Raw genomic sequence first — 15,636 nt, forward strand, 5'->3', positions numbered from 1 at the left:
CCAGAGCTGGGGACCGAACCCAGGGCCTTGCATGTGCTAGGTAAGCGCTCTACCGCTGAGCTAAATCCCCACCCCCCCCTTTTTTTTTAAGGATTTATTTATTATATATAAGTTCACTGTAGCTGAATTCAGACACACCAGAAGAGGGCATCAGATTCCATTACAGATGGTTGTGAGCCACCATGTGATTGCTAGGAATTGAACTCAGGACCTCTGGAAGAACAGCCAGTGCTCTTGACGGCTGAGCCATCTCTCCAGCCCCGTCACTTAAGTTCTAATGTGGTAACCACCCTGCAGAAGATGCAATTTCTTTCTGGAAACTCTTCTCCACAGTGCAACCATCTCCTCCCACTGACCAGGCTTGAATTGAGGCTGCCCCCTCCAACCCTCCTGTCCCTTCCATCCCCCCCTCCACCCCACCATTGAGGGGCTGAATGCTGCATCTTGTGTAACTTTAATTGATTTGCATTTAAATGTAAATAGTGCTGGCTGTCTACTGGCAGCAAGGGACTGAGCCGTCCTTGCTTTTCCCTGTTTCCCGGTGTGTGGATGACCAGTGTCCAATTTGCATTTTACCACTTTGCATTCATTTCCATGTCCCAGGTATTTTTCTGACACTTGATCCCCTAACCCACCCAGGGACATTGTAGTTTCCAGACCAGGCCAAAGAGAGCTATCTTAATCTTCTTTTTTAAATTATTTAAATTATATTTGTATGTGCGTGTGCTTAAGAATGCTTACGTGCCACAGTGCTCTCTCCGTTCACCCTGGGGAGTCATTTAGGCTTGGTGACAGGAGCCTCTAACCACTAAACCACCTTGATCTTGTCAGTCAGGCTTCAGTCTCTTACGTCACTGGTCACTGCTCAGAATCAATAGTCCATAATTTGCCCAGCCATCCCCTATTGAGAGACATATAGATACCTTTCTGTTTGCCTCCAACAGAAATATAGCTAATAGCCAAGAACAATCCAGGATCCAGGAGTAGAGGCAGAGGGATTCCCTCAAGTTGGAGGCTAGCTGGGGCTATGTGGCAAGAACCTGCCTTAAAGAAAAACGAGGCTATAAAATCTCAGCCTTACACCTGCAAGGAGGCCGATCAGAAGTCCAAGGTTGGGGTTGAGGATTTAGCTCAATGGTAGAGCGCTTGCCTAGCAAACGCAAGGCCCTGGGTTCTGTTCTCAGTTCCGGAAACAAAACAAAAACAACAAAAAAAAAGTCCAAGGTTATCCGTTACTGTGTAGCAAGTTTGAGGCCAGCCTGGGCTACATAAAACTGTCTCAAAATAAATGTCTAACTAATGAGAGCTGGAAGGAAGGCTGCCTCCTCAGGCACATGCACAGTCCCTCCTCTCGATGAGTAGAGCTTCAGTGTGCCTTATGCAAAATGCCTTGAGACCAGTCGTGGCTCTGGTGTTAGGTCTCAGGGACTTTGGAATAGTCGAAGACTCAGCCCATTGAGCGCTCTCCCTCAAAATCTGCATGTGTGTGAATCTCGTGGACTTCAGATTTCATATTTTAGAGTTGGGGGGACTCAAACTGTACTTTTTTTTTTTTTAGAGAGGGAGGACTGAAGTAGGCTCACCCTCTGTATTCCAGGCTGAACTCATGCTTAGGCAATCCTCCTGCCTCAGCTTCTCCCATGTTTGGATTACTGTTTTGTTTTTTTTTTTTTTTTTTTTTTTGGTTCTTTTTTTTTTTTTCGGAGCTGGGGACCGAACCCAGGGCCTTGCGCTTCCTAGGCAAGCGCTCTACCACTGAGCTAAATCCCCAACCCCCTGGATTACTGTTCTATGCTAGCAGACTGTACAAAAACATTGTTAATTCTTGTTTGGTTTGGGGGTGGAGGTGGTGTTATGTAGCCCAGGCTAGCCTTCTAATCCATGTGTGGCTGAGGATGGTGTGAAACATCTCTTTCTCCTACCTCTGCCTCTTGAGTGCTGGGATTGCAGTTAAGTACTGATATACTCCGGTTTAAAGAGTGCTGGGGATGGCATACTTGGCAGACACTTTACCAAGTGAGCCACATGCCTACCCCTAGCAGTTACTATTTTAACATAAGAACGCCCAAGACAGCCTTACTGTGTGACAAACGTTGCTCCAGGACCCCTACTTACTGACATTTTGTTTTGCTTTTCTCCTGTATTAGAATAGAACCCGCGGCCTCTCGTGCCCAGCCATTGCTCTGCGGCTGAGCTACAGCCCCAGCCATGAGCAGTTCCACTTACGATTGAGCAAAGTGGGGCTGGCTGTTGTTGTGGTTCCTCTACAGTACAGGACCTCCAGAGCCTGTCATGTCTGCTTCCTGCTGTCCAAGCTCCCGCCACACCCGAATGCAGAGGGGCTCCTGCCACACACACGCATGGGTCTGCGCCCCGCCCCCTGCACCCTGCAGCTACAATTACAAAGCTTCTCTGGAGGGTGAGCTCTGACTTGGCCATGCTCCTGGGCCACACCCCTTCTCCTCAGTCCTCTAGCTCCTGCCCTGGGCAGGGATGTGTTCAGAGCCCTCTGTGGCTGCAGAGGGAGAAAGAGAAGAGCACATGAGCTTTGTTACATAAGCTGTGAAAAGTGAGACCCATCCTGCTAACTGGAAGCAAGCAGGAATCACACAGGGCTTCCTGGAATCCAGGGTCCAAGCTGCCAAGAAGAGGGCCTCCTTGCTTAGGGACAATTGAATGTCACTGGGGTAACCCAACACTGCTGGTCAGAGAGGCCTCCTGCCCACAGGCTTACAGCGCAGCCTGTGTGAGCCAGCCAGGCTCCAAAGGGAAAAAGGACCTGGCACAGTGCCCTTTGAGGCCATCTGGGGAGATGCTGTACAGTCCCTGGGTCTATGTAGGCCACCACCTCACACATACAGACTCGGGGCATTCTTAGGTGGGTCACAGAGACAGTGATGACAAGCCTGAACTCGCAAGCCAGGACCCCTAGATCTTCCTGCTGTGTGCCCATGGGCATGACATCACCACTTGAAGACTCACGGTTTCTTTTGGTAGAAAGTTCAATCACCGAAAGGCCCTGGGTTCGGTCCCCAGCTCCGAAAAAAAGAACCAAAAAAAAAAAAAAAAAGAAAGAAAGAAAGTTCAATCAGGCCAGTCATTCTCAACCTATGATGTCAACCCGTTTGGGGGTCACATATCAGGTATCCTACTTATCGGATAGTTACGTTATGATTCATAACAGTAGCAAAATTACACTTATGAAGTAGCGACTAGATAATTGTGTAGTTGGGGGCGGGGACCACCACAGTGTGAGGAGCTGTATTAAAGGGTCTCAGTATTAGGTAGGCTGAGGACACTGCATTAGGTCTGTGCAGGGGTGTGGAAGCCTCTGCTAGCGTGTGGACAGCCTGCCGGGTGAGAGACTCATGCTCTACAAGAGCCCCGCCCCCTGACGTGATGGTTGCTTTGTGTTTTGGTTTTTTTCCAGAACTGAGTCTTCTGTGCCACAGTTTGGCACCCAGCGCTGTATGACCTCGGCCTTGGTCGGCTCACCTGCCTCTCTTTCTTTTTGTTTTTGTTTCTGGGGAAGGGGGATTTGGATTTTGGATTGGGGGAGAGTTTGGGGTAAAGGGTTTGTTTTTTGTTCTTTTAGGGGGAGCATGGTCTCACTCCAGCCCAGCTGGTATCAGACTTAATGGCTAACCACCTCCAGCCTCCCTCAGCCTCCTTCAGCTTCCCTCAGCCTCCCTCAGCCTCCCTCAGCTTCCTTCCCTTCTGCTGGGATTGCAAATATGAGATGGTCACACAGTCAGGTCTCATGAGGTAGTTCTGTTTCAAAGCAGTCTCTGGAAGAACCTTCCTCTGACACAAAAAAAAGTCAAGTTAAAGAAGTCAAAAGATAGTTTAACAGTTATGAACACTTGCTGCTCTTGCAGAGATCTCGTTTGATTCCCAGCACCCACGTTAGCTGCAAGTAATTCTGGAGAGTCAAAGCACGAGCACATGCGTACACACACACACACACACACACACACACACACTCACCTGTGTACAAGCACACACACAAGTACGCACACACACTCCTGTGCACGAGAACACACACAGGTACAATCACACGTGCGCACACACACATATACACACATACCTGTGCACAAGTGTGGGCACATGAATACATACACACATGTACACACATGCACACACTCAAGCAACACACTGGAACACACCTTCGAGTGCACACATACACACACGCAGCTGTGCACACACATGCACGGATCAGAGGAGACACACGAAGTTAAAATAATTTTTAATTAAAAAGAAAAACTTTATTTATTTATTTATTTTTCGGAGCTGGGGACCGAACCCAGGGCCTTGCGCTTCCTAGGTAAGCACTCTACCACTGAGCTAAATCCCCAGCCCCCTAAGAAAAACTTTAGAAAGTAGGTCAAGGAGGCTTACTTTGCTCTCAGAACTAAGGGAGGGTGGAGTCAGCATTGGACTGCAGATTACAGTGCTTTGGGCCAGAATCATCACCTCTCTGAGCTTCTCCTGGCACCACGTGCCGTAACAGATCTAATGTGAGTTCATTCAGGGACAAGACACATTAGCCTTACCAGGTTTTCACATTACCAGGGACCTCTGTCCATTGCTCCTTCAGATAAGCACCTACACCTGGAATGAGTTCAAAGTGTACCAGGTGGGGACCTTAGATTTGTGCCAGCAAGCAGTTGAGCCTGGGAATACTCTGGACACTGATTGGGACCGGTAGTAAATGAAGGTCGGGCTTTGATGTCTACAGATCAGGTTTAAATCCTGTTCAGGACCCTCGCCAATTGGTTTCCTCACCTGCCAAGCCTGTCAGCGTGGACCTGCTCCTCCTCCAACTTAAACCACGAGGTGACTACTAGAGGACCGCAGGACAGTGGTGGTGAAGGAAGCCAATGTAATCACTTGCTGTATCAGGGGGATTTCCCACTTCTCTTTTTCAAAAGACAAAGGCAAGAGAAGGAAATAAAGCCCCAGGCTAGACCCACAGGACTCCTGGGAAGGAGTAAGGGTGGTCACCCGGGTGTCAGCTTGGAGTCCGAGCAGCTAGAATGAGACCGGGGTTTGCTGAAGGTGGTCAGCCAGGACATGACTGCTGACTCACTTCCCTCTCGTCATCAGGCTTGAGCTGACAGAGCTCGGTGGCAGATTGCTTGCCTGGCATTCTGGAACCTCTGGGTTCAGCGCGGCATATGTGCGTGCACTCGGGTGTGCACACAAAGCAACAAAAGTCAGGTGTGATAATCTGTAATTATGGGGACTTAGAATCTGTAAGCCCATTACCCCAGAGCCTGAGGCAAGAGGACTGCCCTGATTTGAGGTCAGCCCCCACTACATAGTAAGCAAAGCAAAACAAACAAACAAACAAACAAACAAAACAAAACAAAAGAGATGGGCAAGATGGCTCCATGGTAAGAGAGCTTGTAGCCAAGCAGGCCTGACAACCTGAGTTCAGTTCCCAAGACCCACAGGGTAGAAGGAGGGAACCAACTCCTACAAGTCACCTCCTGAACTCCACAGGGTTGCTGTGGTGTAGCCTGCACATACATGCACGTGTTTTTAAAAGATCAGTGTAAAAATCACCATGGTGGTGGACATCTGTATTTCTAGCACTCAAGAAGTGTGGGCAGGACAATCAGAAGTTCAAGTCATCCTCAGCTACATAGTGAGTTCAAGACGTGAGACTCTGTTTCAAAAAAGCCGGGGAGGGGAGTAGGAGGGATGGGGGGGGGTGCGTGGGGGAGGGCGGGGGAGAGGGGTGGCAAGATGGCACAGGAGGTAAAAGCTTTGGCATACAATCCGAGGTTTGGTCCTAAGAATCCACATAGTAAAAGAAGACTGACTCCCGAAGTCCTCAGATCTCCTTGTGCACACAGTAGGGGTAGGGGCTCTCGCTCGTGTTCTCTCTCTCTCTCTCTCTCTCTCTCTCTCTCTCTCTCTCTCTCCTCACTCTCAAAATAGACACCAGGGACAACCCAGCTGCACACCAAGGGTCCAAATGCCACCCTAGGGACAGTTCCTCTGCCCCCCCCCCCAGCTCTGCCCTCTAGTTCTCCGCCTGTGAATCTCACCCTCAGGAGGTACCATGGGCACTAACAGCCTCCACCAACTCTGTTTTCTGTCTTCTCATTGGTTTCAACAACAAGTCGGTGGGGGCGGGGCGGGGCTAACTTAGTCACGTGTCCATTTCTGACCCAATCACTGTGACTGGCCAGCTTGGAGGCAGGCCAGAGGGTCAACAAATGCCTCTGGCCACTGGAGCACCTGTGCATATGCGTACACATACTTGCGTGCATAGAATTTAAAAATCTTAAAAAAAGAAAAAAAAAAAGGCAAAGGCTGCTCTCTTCCTTGCAGGGTCTACCTCTGCTTACACCGCACAGGAGAATAAAGCCACAGAGTTCTACACCGCCTGGGTAATCACGGACATAATAACTTAAGGGTTTTTGACTCCTCGGCAAAATTAAAATGGGAAAAATATTTAACATCAAGCATTAGAAAGAAGACTGCTGACATTTCGATGGATCTTGATGCAAAAACTAGAAAGGCGATAAGATAAAGTCCAGGGCCAGCAAGAAGGCTCGACAGGTAAAGGAGCTCATTACCAGGCCGGAAAACCTAAGTTCAATTCCCCGGGACCCACATGGTAGGAGCTCACCAACTCCTCAAATTTGTCTTCTGACCTCTGCGTTCAGGGTGTGGCACAAGCAATAAGACATACCCACATGCAAGCAATCAGTGCCCAAACAAAAGTAAAACCAGAGAGAGACAGAGAGAGAGAGAGAGAGAGAGAGAGAGAGAGAGAGAGAGAGAGAGAGAGAAACTGACTGACTGACTGACTTGGCAGTTAAAGCAAAAGAATGTGGGGAGCAGGGCCCCACCTCTGCCATTTCAGCACTTAGAAAACAGTCACCAGAGAATCACTGCAACTATGGCCAGCCTCAGCTACAAAGTGAGTCCTAGGCCAGCCTGCTCTCCATTAGACTCTGCTTCAAAAATACAAAAGCGGCTGGGGATTTAGCTCAGTGGTAGAGCGCTTACCTAGGAAGCGCAAGGCCCTGGGTTCGGTCCCCAGCTCTGAAAAAAAAAAAAAAAAAAAAAAAAAAAAGAACCAAAAAAAAAAAAAAATACAAAAGCTAAACCTGGTGTGGTGGCTCACGGCTTTGATCCACACTCTGGAGGCAGAGGCAGGCAGATCTCTGTGAATTTCAAGGCCAGCCTGGTCTACAAAGCAAGTTTCAGGACAGCCAGCGCTACACGGAGAAACCCTGTCTCAAAAACAAAAACAAACAAAAACCTACAAAAGTAAATTGTCAATTCCTGGGGTCAGATGAGAGGGCTCGTCAGGGAGAGGTACTAAAAGCCACTTTGTTGAAAGAGAATACCGACTCCTGCAAGTTCTCCTCTGACCTCTACACATATGCATGACTTGCATGCTGCCTCTCAACCCCCAAATAAATAAATAAATATAAATACATGTCAGGGAAAAAGCTGTCATCTCATTTTTTTTTCTTCTTTTTCTTTTTTCTTTTTTCCCGGAGCTGGGGACCGAACCCAGGGCCTTGCGCTTCCTAGGCGAGCGCTCTACCGCTGAGCTAAATCCCCAGCCCCTGTAATGATTCTTAAACAATTGGAAATTGAGGCATGGGGCACAGCACAGCACAAGCCCTAATAACCCAGGTGCATGCTGTGGGCACTCATCTTGGAAATAATGTTAATATGTGCATGATTAATGCTTGATTTGTAATGAAAGTTTGCAGAAATTATTGGAAAATGAATTAGAGCCAATATTGGGACCCCAAGGATGGAAAAAGTTATTGAAGTTATAGGTTTTACGTAACATTTGACAGTAGTTCCTGGATAAGGAAGTACAGGATGCCTAAAGTTAATACCAGTAAAACTAAGTCAAAACGCTGGACTCTTAGGAGAGCCTGTGTGAGCATGTGTGAGCATGCGAGAGCATGTGAGAGCATGTAAGAGCATGTGTGAGCATGTGAGAGCATTGTGAGCATGTGAGAGCATGTGTAAGCATGTGAGAACATGTATGAGGATATGTGAGCATGTGTGAGTATGTTTGAGCATGTAAAGAGCAAGTGGGGAGGGAGTGGAGAGAGGGCGAGGTGTACAGAGATTGTGTGTGTATGTGTGGTGTGTGGCTGTTTGTGTGTGGCTGTATGTGTGTGTGTGCACGTGAGTGTGTGTGTGTGCATGTGTGCGTGCACACACACATATGAACAAGTGTACAGATAAACAGGAAGCAGAGAACAAACTTGGGTGTCATTCCTCAGGAGCTGTCCAACTTACTGTTTGAGAAAAGATCTCCCAGTGGTACTTGGGCCACCTCTCTCTTCTCTCTCTCTCTCTCTCTCTCTCTCTCTCTCTCTCTCTCTCTCTCTGTGTGTGTGTGTGTGTGTGTGTGTGTGTGTGTGTATCTGTGTCAGATAGGTGGGCTAGTCAGGGAAGCCCCAGTGATCCAACCACCTGTCTTCTCCTTCCGAGCTCTCTTGGGAGCCCAGGTTTTACATGGTTCCTGAGCTCTGGTTTGCTAGTGCTTTCCTAGCTCCACCCCCATTCCCGAATGTTTTACTGTGCTTGGGGTTTGCTAACTTGAGGTCAGTCTCCACCATCCCCAAACCAAGGTAAATAAAGCTTCAAAGTCAGCCCTCAACTGAGCCTTTTACATCTCTTTGAAGTTCGTGGAACAAGCCTGGTCACTGCAGAGACAGTCTCCAAGAAGCTGTCCCTCAGAAAGCAAAGAAAGAGATACTGCCAAGTGCAATGGCTAACAGGTCAGAGGTGATCCAGCACCACATCCGGGACCCTCCGGTCTGGCCGGCTATCGTCCTTCAGTCCTGCATTTCAAAGGTTTCCTCAGCTACCCAGGCTCCAGCTGTACCTCCTTGAAGTCCCTTTGAATGTCAAGTTCAAATGATTCTGCCTCTGTCCTCTTCAAAGGCCATACAGAATGTGTGGTGGCAGCTGAAGGACCTCAAAGATAGTCTTGTCCTTTGTTACGTAAATCGAAAAGCAGGTGGTTAGGGTTCTTGAGAGGGAGTTTTTCTGGAGTTAGTTGGTCCCAAGGTTTAAATCCACCAAGGATCTTGAACAACACGACATACTTTGAGCATGAATCTTTCCTACCTGGGTCTTCCGTTCCCCCATGCCATCCTGCCCAAGGGGCTTCCTTTGTCCTAAGAAAGGGTGACCCCATGAGAAAACACAAACAAAACAACAATAAAAACTAGCAAGGCTGGCTCTACAGCCCTGGGTTTGAGTCCCAGCACCTAAGACAGCGTGCATGGTGGTGCAGGACTTAGCGCTGGGGATGTTGAGGTCAAGAGTTCAAGATCATCCTCTGCCACAAAGCAAATGTGAAGTTTGAATAATTAATTAATTAATTAATTATTTGATGTTTGATTATCTGAAGTTTGATTAATTATCTGAAGTTTGATTGATTGATTAATTAATTAATTATCTGACAATTTCTCAAGATGTAGCCCAGGCTAGCCTGGAACTTCAAATCCTCTTACCTCAGGCCTTCCCACTGCTAGAATTGCAGGTGTTAACCACTGTGCCTAGCAGTTTGTTGACACAAGGTGTCCTATAGCCCAGGCTGGCTAGGAATTCTATAGATAGACAAGGATAACCTTGAACCTTTGGTCTGCTTGCTTGCTGACTTTTTTGTCTGTCTGTCTGTCTGTTTGTTTAGGAAACAATCTCACTCTATAACCCAGGCTATCCTGGAATGTATTTGTAGATCAGGCTGACCTCTAACCAACTCCATCCTCCTGTCTCTACCTCCCAAGTGCTGAGATTACAGGCAGGTACAGTAGTAGGCACTGGACAGCTCTATCCTTCTTTGTGCTTAAGGTGGAGCCCAGGGCTTTCCCTCCTGCTAGGTAAGCGCTCTACAACCAAGCTCCACCCCAGCTCCTAGTCTTTTGGTTTTCTTAGCTCAGGTCAGCATGAGGACATGGGCCAACCCACTGTGACCCATGTGTCAAAAATGCTGGCAAGTAACTCCCACAGTTACTGCTAGGTTCCTGAGGCAGCTTAGGGAGACAGGAGGCAGAAAGACAGGAGTCGTGAGCTTTCAGCAGCTAGGACAAGCTCACTGGAGCATTCAGTGAGGGAACAGGCTCTCTCTCGTAGGAAGTTGAACAGTCCGCCAGAGAAGAAAGATGACCGTGACCCTTTATAGGGGCAGAAATGATTGTAGCATATGCCTGCATTTCCCTCCTGCAGTCCTTCCCTCCCGGAAGTGCCTGCCCAAGGTGAAACAGGATGTCCCCACAGATACTCTATCACTTACAAAGCCCACAGTGGCAGAATCTCAATAAATTGTTAATGCTTAAGGCAGACAACAGCTTCTCTCCAGCCTTCAGCACAGCTAGAAGGGCTGCCCCACTAGAGAGCCAGCAAGCTCTCTGGGCACTCACTCCACCATGGCCGCCTGTAGGTGCACCTCCAGTGCGCTTTGGATTAACATCAGTACATGCCCAGTTGAGAGGTGGTGGTGCACACCTTTAATCCCGGCCCTTGAGAGGCAGAGGTAGGTAGATCTCTGAGTTTGAGGCCAGCCTGGTTTACAGAGTGAGTTCCAGTACCATCAGGGCCACACAAGGGTTACATCCCAGCACAGCAGCATGGATGTGGATGAGAGCAACTTTAATGGAGAGCAGGCACATACACACACAGCTCATCGGCACACATGCACACACGGGGACATACACACACACACACACACACACATACATGGGGACATGCACATGTGCACATATGCACATGCATACATGTGCACACATGCACACAAGGCACAAACACACACATGCACATACATACCATACACATATGCATACACACATGTGCACACATGCACACATATACACACAGCACACAGGCACACATGAACACACACATACACACACCACACACACATGCACACACACATGCATGCAGGGGGACATGCACAGATGCATCTACGCATACACATACATATGCACACATGCATAAACACAGGCACAAATGCACACATGCACATACACACCATACACATATGCATACACACGTGCGCGCGCGCGCACAAACACACACACACACGCACACACACACACACACACACACACACATCCCCAAGTCAGTTTTGGTGCCACTTTGGAAGTAGGACTTTCAAAGTGATTAAAGAGAGGTGGTTAGTGGATCCCTTGGGAGCACTGGAGCTGCCATTCATCCAGACAGACATCAGCAGTGAGCCACCAATGTCTGTCACAATGTCTTCGTATCTTCCCACTTGTTGGAAATGTGGAACTTCTGACAACCACGGACACTGAACTGAGCTCTCTGTCATGTTGCCTAGCTCTGAAGCTTGGTGTCGATGGACAGAATGGGTTGGCTAATCTGAGTCCTTTATTCCAATGCTATGCATGCATGGGCTTTAAAAGGCACCCATACTGCCTTGCATAAGCCATTGCAGACTTGGCCCCACACAGGATGTGTCTTGTTTTAGATATAGGAGATAGTTATTTTTTCTTAAAAAACAATACCTCCTAAATTGGGCAGAGTGGCACATCTACACCATGTTGCCCAAAGATGGCCTCCAACTCTTTTGGTTTATCCGAGTCTTCAACTCTGGAGAAGCACATTTATAAAGCAAACACCCAAAGCCTGTGTTGTGAACCATGTATCGTGTGCCTATAATCTGGCTCTCAGGAAGGCACAGGGAGAGCTAGCATTCAGGCTAGCCTGGGTTACATAGCAAGACCTTTTCTCTACAGAAAGAAGAGAGCTAGAAAGGGAGGAGGGGAAGGGAGCAGAAGGTGGGGAGCTGGCTCAGTGGGGAAAACCCTTGCTGTGTAAGCATGAGGACCTGAGTTCAAATTCCCAGCACATGAGTCAAAAGCCGGGAATGACTATAACTTCAGTTCTGGGCAGAGCAGAGACAGGAGGATGCTGGGGGCTTAGTGGCTGCCAGCCTAGGCCTAGGTTCAGTGAAGAGACTGTTTCAAAAGAGTGACAGAGCAGGACACCTCATGTTCTCCTCTGGCTGTGCTTGGAAGTGGTCAGATGTACCTGCACAAGCAAGCATACACCCACACACATGCATGCACAAGCAAAGACAGACAGACAGACAGCTAAAATAATCCTAAGTCCTGTCCGAGAAACTTAGGACTGTATAAGTCATTAGGCTGGGGCTTGAGACTCTAACTTTTGAGACATGCTCTTCCAACTCCCTGCCCCTCAAGAGTTAAGTTTAAAGTGGCAGCAAAGATAGTTGTGAATTCTGCCTAAGAGTGGGGGAGGGGAAAAGAAATGAAGTGCTGTCATCTCCTTCCCAGAGCACAGCCACCCTCTCCGCAAACCAGGGGAGGACTTCTATTTCTTCCCAAAGACCCAGAGTTGAGAAAGTTGAAGGCAGTGTGTCTGTGTAAAGATCACCTCACACTGTCCTCCCTCTAAGGATATGTGTGTCCATCTAAGGATCTCCCCACACTGTCCTCCCTCTCCTGGATGCTAGGAGTTCCCAAAACAGCAGGAAGCTAACAGTGAAGCAACATCACTCCCAAAATCAGAGACTAAAAAACCCACAGCTTTATGGACAAGCAGGGAAGACAGACCAGGGGACAGAAGAGAACAGAGAGCTCAGCCCTCACCTCAGAAGGGAAGTTGAATTCTGGGTACGTAGTGTACAATTGTTACCAAGACCCTCAGCACAACCTCTACTCTAGCTATAGGCTCATGGACCTCTGGGTTCTAGCCAACATCCTGAGCTCATCAACATCTTCCCCAAGACATTTATAGATGGAAAGAGTCATGTTAGCAAAGCAGGATGGAGGGGGTTGGAAGAGAGCAGGAGGGAGAAGAAAATGAAGATGCTTTAATCCCAGCACTCGGAAAGCTGAAAGTTCAAGGCCAGCCTGAGGTACACAGTGATTCTGGTCAGTCAGAGCTACACAGTAAGACCCCATCTAAAATAAAAAGTCACCTAGCACCCGAAGGAACCAGAAGAAGAGTGGCTAACTATGTACAAATTTAGCAAAAGAAATGATATCATACATTAAGTCATGGCAACCACAGGAACCCGCTGGGCAGCCACTGTCTACTAACGTACCCAGAGCATGTCGGCTTTGTAGCAGGAGCTAACCTTCTGGTCATAGCTGACATGTTGTTCACCAAAAGTCCCATGAGTCATTCCCCAAGGTTCCTGGGAAAAATATCAGATAAGGGGCCGTTCTGGGAAGAAATAAATCCTTGGCCTGTGGCCCAGGTTTTCAAGGAAAGTCATTGGTCTGTCAGGTGGAGTCATTTGAACTCTCTGCATCTACAACTCTTAATCATTCATTCACCAGCGTTTTATAGGTGTGTGTAATTCATTCATCCACCCCGCACATGCTCCTTTGGAGGGCAAAGTGACTTAGTTTACTTTACAGCACAACCTGGACCCTTCAGCTTGGTCTGTTTCCTACAGTCACAGCTCCCAGTAGGCAACCGCCTTCCAAGAACATCAGATGGAAAAATCCCAGAAATAAACAATTCCCGAGCTTAATTTATTTTAAAACAAAGTCTCTCACTACGCAGTCCTGGCTTGCTGGGAACTCACTGTATAGACCAGGCTAACCTCAGACTTACAGAGACCCACCTGCCTCTGCCTCCTGAGTGCTGGGACAGAAGGTGTAGTCCACACCGGGCCACACTTTATAGGATTTAGTTTTTGTTTGTTTGTTTTTTTTCCAGACAGGGCCTCTCTGTGTAGCCCTGACTGTAACCTTGCTCTCTAGAGCAGGCTAGCCTCTGCCTCCCAAATGCTGGGATCAAAGGCATGTGCCACCACCGCCTGACTCACGGTAACTCACCATTATCCAGTAGCATGCTGAACTTTGGGTCTGCCTCGCAGGAGGCTGCTACTCCTCGTGAGCGGGTGGCCTGCTATACTATTCACATCTACATGATACCCTACATGCGTGCACTGCTCCAGGGGTGACTTAGGGGTCATCTTGGCCAACTCTGTAGTGCCAGTCTGTTTTTATAGTCGTTCTCCTCTGGTATTTGCTTAGTCAGTGCCCTGCATGAATATCAAAACAGAGTGTTCGAGAGGGCTGAGTGCTGTCTGTGGCTTTAGCCTCCATTGAGGATTCTGACACATGTTCCCACCCCACCACACCCCCACCACCTGAGTGAAGACAGCTTGTCTATATACTTTACTTTTGTATGGTCAGCTTTAATTAGTGCAATCAGTAACTGAGGGGTGTGTGTGTGTGTGTGTGTGTGTGTGTGTGAGAGAGAGAGAGAGAGAGAGAGAGAGAGAAGAGGTTCATGTTTGATGTCTTTCTTATAAGTTCTCCACAATATTATCACCGTTGGGGCTGGTGAGATGGCTCAGCAGTTAAGAACACTGACTGCTCTTCCAGAGGTCCTGAGTTCAATTCCCAGCAACCACATGGTGGCTCACAACCATCTGTAACAGGATCTGATGCCTTCTTCTGGTGTGTCTGAATAAAGTGATAAATAAATCTTTAAAAAATATATAAAATTATCACCGTTATCCCACCACCACCATCATCATCATCACCACCATCATCATCACCATCACCATCACCATCATCACTACCACCACCATCATCACCACCACCACTATCACCACACCACCACCATCATCACCACCACCACCACCATCACCATCATCACCACCATCATCACCACCACCACTATCATCACCACCATCATCACCACCACCACCATCATCACCACCACCACTATCATCACCAGCAGCAGCAGCAGCAATGTGGGTCTTAAACCCAGTGTCTTGGGCATACTAAGCATACATTTTGTCACTAAGCCCCAGCCCACTCCTTGATTCTTGTCAGCAAGGTGTGAGTAACTGTATGTGAAGTAGTCCACACTGAACCACAATTTATAGGATTAAGTTTTTGTTTGTTTTTCCAGACAGGGCCTCTCTGTGTAGCCCTGACTGTAACCTTGCTCTCTAGAGCAGACTAGTCACTGCCATCCCAGCAGAATGCCTGAGCCACTCTGTTCAGGATTTCCTCAGGTCTCCAGACAGACCTGCAGCAAAGTCACGGAACTGATTTGTTTGCCTACGACACTCACAGATTAAGTTACCTTAAAAGAGAACGGTAGCAGGACTTTTGGCTACGTCGTGGGTTCCCTTTTTCTTCCGCCCTGCTCAGGAGCAGGGGTGGGTAGGGCTGGAGGTGCCTGTGGGTTAGTGAGTTTGGGTCACAACAGACTACCTATCAACCACATAAATAAACAGAACGGGGGGGGGGATCATGAAGTAAATCTGTGTTCAGCACAACTGGATCCAGGGACTCGGCAGAGCATCATCTGCGGAGAAAGCTCAGCACTGCTCTCTGCACAAACTTAACACCTGAGTTTATCCCAGAACTCACAGGGGGAGAATGGACTCCCACAAGCTGTGCAATGGCCTCTACACATACATCATGGCACAAGTCTACACACACACACACACACACACACACACACACACACCATTCATATATATACACATACCACACATAATACATACACATCACATACATACACATACCACATACACATACCACATATATACACACCATACACACACTACACATACCTATATACATACATACATACATACATACACCACACAAA

The sequence above is a fragment of the Rattus norvegicus genome, chromosome 3 (genome assembly GCF_036323735.1).
Source record: "Rattus norvegicus strain BN/NHsdMcwi chromosome 3, GRCr8, whole genome shotgun sequence".
In the NCBI taxonomy this organism is placed as follows: Eukaryota; Metazoa; Chordata; class Mammalia; order Rodentia; family Muridae; genus Rattus; species Rattus norvegicus.